This window comes from Pinus tabuliformis, chromosome 3_2, assembly GCF_031772625.1.
Source record: "Pinus tabuliformis cultivar Carrire ecotype Pingquan chromosome 3_2, CPIR1, whole genome shotgun sequence".
NCBI classification, from domain to species: Eukaryota; Viridiplantae; Streptophyta; class Pinopsida; order Pinales; family Pinaceae; genus Pinus; species Pinus tabuliformis.
The window spans coordinates 731,368,473-731,375,727 of record NC_142302.1 but is presented as its reverse complement, the minus strand read 5'-3'; positions in this window follow the sequence as shown (position 1 = coordinate 731,375,727).

The window sequence follows — 7,255 nt, the reverse complement described above, 5'->3', positions numbered from 1 at the left end:
TGGAGCTGCTATTCGACTTTGAAAACCAATTTACCCAATTAGTGCTCGACATACATCCTCAAACTTTGCATTATCAGCTGATCCATCAAGCAAACTATATAGTGAACTCATGAATTTTGCATACAAATTAGGAGGTGTTATATCTTTCACATTCTTCCAATTCCGCTCTGCAGTTAATGCATTCTTCTTTGCAGAGACTATCTATTCATATAAAGTCTGATGCAGCCTAGAAAGCTCATAATAAGTATCATTGCCATAGAAAACAGATCTCTTCTCTCATATGTTGCTTGAAGTAGTAGAGTAGAAATGCTCTGACAGAGGCTTGGCCAGGGACAGAAAGCGATCCATCACCATCCATCACCATTTCCAGATTCACTTCCTGAGATATCTTCACCACCATCAGAAGCATTCTCACTATCATCAACCGATTTGGGTGCACTCAGTTTAGAAGATCGTCTCAAATTTGGTTTTAGGGCATAATTCTCTTAATACTATTGTTTTGCGTCGGAAATTACAACCATACATATGTGACATTTGGTTTTAAAATTTGAAGGAGATGTTCTTCTTTGGATGGTTGCCTGAATTGATTTATTTTATGCTAATATTTTCATAGTCTAAAATATATTCTAGTGGGTGATTTAGTGATTTATGGGTAACTACTGAAGAATTCAAATGACTGTCACTTTATTTAGGAGTCACTACTTTTCTTTGTCGACTATACAAAATTCTCAAGAAGAGAAAAAGGTAAAATAATATATTGGTTGACTTGAAGCAAATGATTTCCTTGATCTTTGATTACTCTATATCCATTGATGTTTGGTTTCTACATCTGCTCACTGGTAACTAGCATAAGAAAGTTGTGTTTATATGGATAATTAATGCACTAAATAATGTAAATATTGTGCTATTGCATTTGTTTTATTTTATGCTCCACATTATTAACAATGATAAGGAAAAATCATGAGATGCAATTAAAAGTATGAAATAATCGATCAACTTTTGTTAAGCTCTCTATAAAAAGCCAATTTTCATAAATAACGTAGGAAAATATTGAACTTCCCTTAGTAGATGTATCATTGATGAATTATGTAATTGGATATGTCAAAGTATTGGGAGTGAAACAATGTTTTATAGAACATTGGTAAGGCTAGTAATAGCTTAATTAAAGGTTAAGGCTCTAGATGTTGAAACTTGCAAATAAATAGACTACATCAGAATTGTAGCATACAAATTGTGTGATGAACTAATTAGGAGTGCTTACTTAGCTAAGATAGTTACCTTTATGGACAATCTAAATCATGTTTTATTGTTTAAACTTTATGATGCATCTAAATCGTACACTATGATTTTAGTTTAGTTAATTGTTATGATGTTGAGTATAATGTTACATAAGGTTTCGTGATATAATCGTAGGAGGATATGACCTCTCTACACTGCTATAGAACTGCTTTGTGTAACAACTAATAAAGTTGAATAATAAAGAAGATCATTTCAATGGCCTAAAGGGTATGATAACATTAGATTAAAGAAGAGAATCCATAATAAAAATGAGCAATTCAAGGAAGATAAGTTATTATATTGGAAGAATAGTAGCAACATTTCAAGTGTAACATGTTTTAAATTGAGACTAAGGGAAAAATAAATGGTATCTATGAATATATGGTAGGAGGAAGTAAAGCATGTTTATGTCAAGAAGAAAATTTTCGTAATGATATTAATGATTGAACCGACCAACATGATTGGTAAGGTCAAAGTGATGGCCTATATAAGTGTCATTATAGGAAGTTCTAAGCACTTGTAATCGGTGAGAAATGACAAATGATAAACTAGGAAAATGTTCCGAGGATGATAATTGTTTAACTTTTTCAAAAAGAAATACATGATGTAGACTAATGAGAAAACATTGAGCATGAAGTGTAGGAAGAAATATTGTTGGAAATATAGTTGGAAATTCTATAATGAGACTTTGATAAGGATTACATATAAATTGGCAAAAGAAGTCAGATTCAACTAATAAAGGGTACAATTGAATAAATTTCACTCACGAGGGGATTGATCATATATTGTTACCTCATACAAAACAACTTATTAGTGCACGTCATTAGTATTGAAAGAAGTTATGGTCAAAATACAATGGGCATACCAAATCATTCATAGATGATAATGATGGTAGTGGTTCCAATCATTTCAAAGTCTAAACTGAATAATTAATGAGTGAAAATCAAAGTGGAAGAATCCCTATTCCAACTTGAACATGGGTGAATCTACGATAATAGAGATCAAGTGGAAACTTGATGAGAAAAGCAAATCTTTTTAGGATGAACAATGAAAATTATGCAACTAATGAATAAATCATGAGGGGGCAACAAGCCCTCATGCAGGTAGATTAAGCATAAAATAAGACTTAAATAGGGATGACCTCTTGTATGTGCGCTATTTGGTTAAGAAAAATATGTATAGTGATCATGGAATTTTAACTTGATATTGATGATTTAAATGATTATACAAATGGTAATATCTTAACAATGAATTTCACCAGAATTTCCTTGGGGAAGGAAGAAATATGACGAGAGATTAAGACTCAAGATGATGAGGCTCATGTGAAATTTAACAATGTATTTAGATAATTATACCTATGGTGTAAATGGTCAACTTCTTAGTTGAAAGAAGTGGAAATGATTATTGAAAAACTAATTGGCGTCTTGATGAAAACATCACACTAATAACATTGATGAGATAACATAAATCCTAGATGGATGTTGAATAATCTTAGTTCATAGTTGAATGTTTGTAAAGTAAATGAAATTCATTTTTCTAATGAATCATGATAAGAATGCTTATAGAGTATTATTCTATATTTGATAAGTATTGAGATGTTTCTCATATTGATGATGTTTCATAATATGATGGTATGAGGGTGATCATGCCCACGTGGTTCATATTTATATACTGGTTACAATAGTGATGATGTATACTTATGATGAGGCATTATGATGTTATGTAAAGGTAAATTGACATATTCATTTACTACGTGATGATAGGTATTTAATGTTGAAAACTCATGATGGATATGATATGCATAACGTGGCATAGGAATTATGATGCTATAATATGAGGTTTATTGACATGTGGTTCATTTATTATGTGAAGTCATGATATATTTTTATTGCAAATATGTTGATGTTATAACTTATGATGGTATTTCATGAGGTGAAGCAGGTGATACTTCCGTAAAAATTTATGACATGCATGAGCATGTAGTTCGTTATTATTCATAATGTTACGATTAACAATGATGAATGTTACATGATGACATGCAAGACTTGGCATGTGGATTATTTTCTATGATACTATGATGGTAGAGCTAATGCATTGGTTGCATGTTGAGGTGTGATGATTCACAGGACTCCACAAATGGGCCGAGAGGGCCGGTTTATTTGATGATCTTGTGCGAGCCCATATGCACGAGGGAGAATAAGTAACACCATATGGGCTGGGGACAAACTCAATCAACACTACATATGCCAGTGGTTCCTTTGTCTTGTGTATAGCTCTTGATGGATAGCTCTAGAAGAGCTATGGGACCATCTTGAGGAGGCCAAGTGCCTGATGTTCTAGGCTTGGTGCCTATTATTGGATTGGGATGGTGAAGTCTGGAAGGGATGTAAAGGACTTTGATGCCTGGAGCTATGTGCCTTAGTAGTTGTGGAGGGAGTGGGCCAGCCTTGCCAGATGCCCGGGGTCATTGAGTACCGGATCAGATGCCTGCCTTGGGGCAGATGAGGTCTGAGTCAGGCGCGAGCCTTGGGGCCAGCCTTGGACTAGGATACAGACCGGGTCAGGCTTAGCCTGGTGCCGAAAGTGGGAAAAGGACAGAGATTCCTTGAGATTTCCCGGGGTGTTGGGGACTTTCGATGCCTGCTGGTTATATTAGTTCAGCAGAGGGTGTTGGCAACATGAAGTTAATAAATAATAAATAATAAAAATAATAAGTAATAAATAATTCAACTTAACTTCGGGACGAAGTTCCTTAAAGTGGGAGAGTATGTAATATCCCTCCCCTTAATAATAAATAATAAATAATAATAAATAATAAAAATAATACAAAAATAATAATTAACAATAAAAATAATGAATAATAATAAATAAATCACTTAATAATAAATAATAAAAATAATAAATCATAAATGTTAAATAATAAATAATATATATTATATAAAAATAAATAAATAGTAATAACCATATTAAAGCTCTAAATAAGAATAAATAAAAATAAAACAAGAAAACTATCAAAAAGAAGGAAATAAAACAAGAAAGCTAAAAATCAAAAGAAAAGTAAAGAAATAAAACAAGAAAAAAAAAGTTGCATGCAGACACATGGAGTGTGTGCATGTGGTTCCCCTTCCAATGTTTTGTTCTATTTAATAGATGGTGAGGAAGATGAGAGGCATTCCGGCATTCCATCTTTCCGAGATTCTGTCTTTCATTCTCTTGGGAGAATGGTATACTAAGACCTAGGAGTCACTGGCAGTAGAACGTTGATTGAGGGCTCGGGGGTGGCCAGTTGTAGCAAGACGTTGCACAATTGAGCCTACGGTTGGGTGGAGAGTCGTCCCCAAAACCTTGTTGCAGATAGCAGACTTCAACCGAAATCACAGGTAAGTATTCTAATCATAGTTTTGAACTTGAAGTTAATCAGTTGAATTGCATGTTGAATATCAATTACTTGATTAATTACATGTTTACTTCGGGCTGTTACATGCCCCATGACGTCGAGGAGGCTGTCTGCCACTATCAGAGGGTGTAAGGACATAGCATTAACTTTTCTATGGAGGTGGAAATAGGAAGTGCCCTCAACCTTAAGCATTAGATTCCACATGAGAGGAGGGCATTAAATGAACCTGGTATGTTTAAAGGCAATTAATTGAAGGAAATTCACTGATTGGACCTTTTCTCGATACATCAATGGACTTATATTATAAATACATAATCTCATATTCTTTTATGCAGTGTAATATTATATAAAAAAATTATGTATGATTTTTATCCTTGTGAATATGGTTAGTTGTTACATTAAAAAACTTCTCCAAACTTTTAATTTAAAAGAAATTAAATAATTATGAATAAAAAACTACATTTACTAAATCTTTGAACTTTAAAAATAATACAAAAGAAAACCAATAATAATAAAACAACCTATTGCTATTTAATCAAAAAAGTTAAAAAATCTAAATATATATACTCTGTCGATGGTTTAAGGGAGGTTCCTCTTAGGTTTTAGTCGCATTTCCATAGAAAATAAGAATAAGTCAGGGGTCTACTAGGTAACACTCAGTTTATTTGTCTGCTCCAGTGTTTTTTATTTATTTTAATATAAAAATCATAATCAACCAAAGAAATCCGTATCGTATCAATATCATCGTATTTTTCGGAATGGTAGTGACAAATTTTCAAAAAAAAAATCCCAATACAGTTGAACTTGGCAACTATGGTTTTAATTAAGTGTTATTCATTTCAAGGTTTCGGGGGAGAATAGGTGGTGTTGCAGCACAGTTCTAAATGTTTCAAGTGTTTGTAAAATATCTGTTGGTAGATTGATTTCTCATTTGGGATTAGATTGATCTTTATGTTATATAAAATATTGGTGGAAACATTGTTTTTCTATTTAAAAGATAGAAAATATATATTTTAAAATGATATACTACTTATTATAAATTAATTTTATATTTAAAATAGTTTTATTAAAAATATCTTAAAAATCGTGCAAAATTTTATTTAATAAACTTTAAGTAAAAGACTATAAATTAAAAAGGTGAAACTTGATGACTGACTTTGATTGTCGCTTGAATGACACTTTAAAAGTGAAAGCATACAGTTACCTATCAAATGGTGTTCGGATTCTCCTAGACAGTTGTTTCCTCCCCTGTGAGATTTCAAGCTTTTATATTCAGTATCTGGCTGCTTACTTTTCTTCTCAATACTATTTTCAAACCAATGACAGCAATCTAGATGATATCTGTCAAAAACCTAGTCATTTTCTACCAAAGTCATAACCCACTTTTCTGTAAATAAAGTTGTGTCGTTGGCTCCATTAATGATTCCTTATATGATATTGTTCAATGTTAGCCCTTCGTACTAATGCGTAGTAATTTCCAATAGTAACTTAATGAAGAGCGTGATATGTTACACAAATGTATTCCCTTGCGTGAAGGTCAAGGTATCGTGGTGGGGCTGTTTTATGTGCTACTCAAATTATTTGTTTTCACCAATAACCACACTTCAGAGCATTTTGTGCATGTGTTTGTTGTTTCATCATGATAAAAAATGTTTGTTTTGTCCACTCATATTTTTGTTTTTTATCTCAGGACAGAATATCACAGTGGTGAGTCCCACTGCCACTATGGCACCCTATTTGTCACGCCCCCAATTCTTTTTTCCTTAAATTGGCCCGGTGCGGCACCGCCTAAGTTAATAACTTTATCCATTGTTAATTAACTTTATGAACTACGCCTTCAACAATTCATAATAATCATGAATTAACATTATTAATGTGCGGAATCCATCAATAATACAAGAACAATAATAACCCAATAATATAAGAGAAGTAATCTTTTTATTATATATGAGAAAGATTACAATGACCGGGAGCGGCGCTCCACCGGCGTTCATAAACAAGGCGGGCGCCCGCCCGTGCAAGAGCGCACGGCGGTCACACCTCAACCTTCAACCCAAAATACAATACACAAGTTCTTTGCCAAACGGGCGGGCGCGCCCGTGCACGACCCGCGCCCGTGCACAACCCAACTTGCTCACACGACTCGGCGGGCGGTGCCCTAGCGCACCCTCCACCACGCCTTAACTGATTATTACCAAGTGCCAATTCTGTGCGGACGTTGCCCGGTGGGCGGGCGCATGTGCGCTGCCCCTTGCTGCGGCCTCGCTCTACTCCTTGCGCACTTCTTCACTTGACTTCGACGAGCCAAGGTTGATGCCCAAATGAGCGCTCAACCTTTTATATTTATACGCTATCGTGTGAAGTGGCCAGCGCTCGGCCGACCTTCCCTTCGCACCTCTTCACCGCATTGTTCACATATGTTGTCGCCCTTCGTGCGGTCGGCCCGCCCATGGTGCGGGACCGCCCCATCCAATGCGCCCATCGCATATGTTTGCCTCCGTCGGTTCGTTCAGCAAGTTTGCCCAACTTGCCTATAAACGATGGTCGCCCAAGCTCTCTCATAACATATGTCGCGCCTTG